Source organism: Myotis davidii, unplaced genomic scaffold, assembly GCF_000327345.1.
Source record: "Myotis davidii unplaced genomic scaffold, ASM32734v1 scaffold2674, whole genome shotgun sequence".
NCBI lineage: Eukaryota > Metazoa > Chordata > Mammalia > Chiroptera > Vespertilionidae > Myotis > Myotis davidii.
In genome coordinates this window covers 50,017-51,456 of record NW_006285308.1, presented here as the reverse complement: position 1 = coordinate 51,456, position 1,440 = coordinate 50,017, and positions in this window count along the sequence as shown.

Here is a 1,440-nt window from a genome sequence, read left to right as displayed (position 1 = left end):
AAGAATTACTATAGACCAAAAATAAGTCCCCAGATAGCCTCAGCAATCTTGAGAGAAAAAAATTGGGTGTATCACACTGCCTGATATCAAACTATACTACAAAACTTAATAGTATTGGCACAAGAACAGGCATATGGATCAATGAAACAGACAAGACAGTACAGAAATAAACTTCACAATTTTATTTTCAATTAATATTTGACAAAGGAGGCAACAACATATAATGTGGTAAAGACAGTCTCTTCAATAAATAATATTAGAAAAATTGGACAAATACATACCAAAAAAAAAATGAAACTAGACCACCAACTTACACTATGCACAAGAATAAACTCAACATGGATTAAAGACTTAAATGTAAGTCAGAAAAACATAAAAATCCTAGAAGAAGAAAATGCAGTAAAATCTATTGTAGCAATATTTTTGCCAATGGGAAGAAAAGGAAAAAGTAAACAAATGGGACTACATCAAATTAAAAAGCTTTTGCAAGCAAAAGGAACCATCAACAAAATGAAAAGAGAACCCACAGAATGGGGGAACATATTTGCCAATAATACATCTGTTAAGGAGTTGATTTCTAAAATATATAAAGAAGTTATACTACTCAACACCAAGAAGACAAACAACCCAACTTAAAAAAAATGGGCAAAAGACCTGAATAGGCATTTCTCCAAAGAGGACATTCAGATGGCCAATAGACATATGAAAACATGCTCAATGTCACTAATCATCAGAAAGATGCAAATTAAAACCACAGCAATATATCACTTCATGCCTATCAGAATTGATACCATTGATAAATCAACAAACAGAGAATGCTGAAGAGGTAGTGAAGGGAAGGGAGCCCGTGCACTGTATTGCCAGTGTATTGTAAGATGCTGAGAGGCATCTCTGCCCTCAATCCACTAGGTGCCAGTAGCACTTCACCAGTTGTAACAACCCAATGAATTCATGGGAGTGCAGATGGGTGCAGCCACTGTGGAAACCAGTATGGAGTTTCTTCAAAAAATTAAAAATGGAACTGCTGTTTGAACCAGCGATCCCATTTCTGGGAATAGATTAGAAGAAACCTGAAACACTAATTCGAAATAAATTATGCACCCCTATATTCATAGTGGTATTATTACAATAGGTAAGATCTGGAAACAGCCCAAGTGCCCATCAGTAGATGAGTGGATAAAAAGCTGTGGTACATTAACACAATGGAATACTACTTGACTGTAAAAAAGAAGGAAATCTTACCTTTTGCAATATCATGGATGAACCTGGAGAGTATTGTGCTAAGTGAAATAAGGCAGCCTGAGAAAGACAAATACCATATGATCTCACTTATATGTGGAGTATAATGAACAAAATAAACTAATTAACAAAATAGAACAGGGTATGGATACACTGAACAGACTGACAGCTGTCAGAGTGGAGGGAGTTTGCGGGAATGGG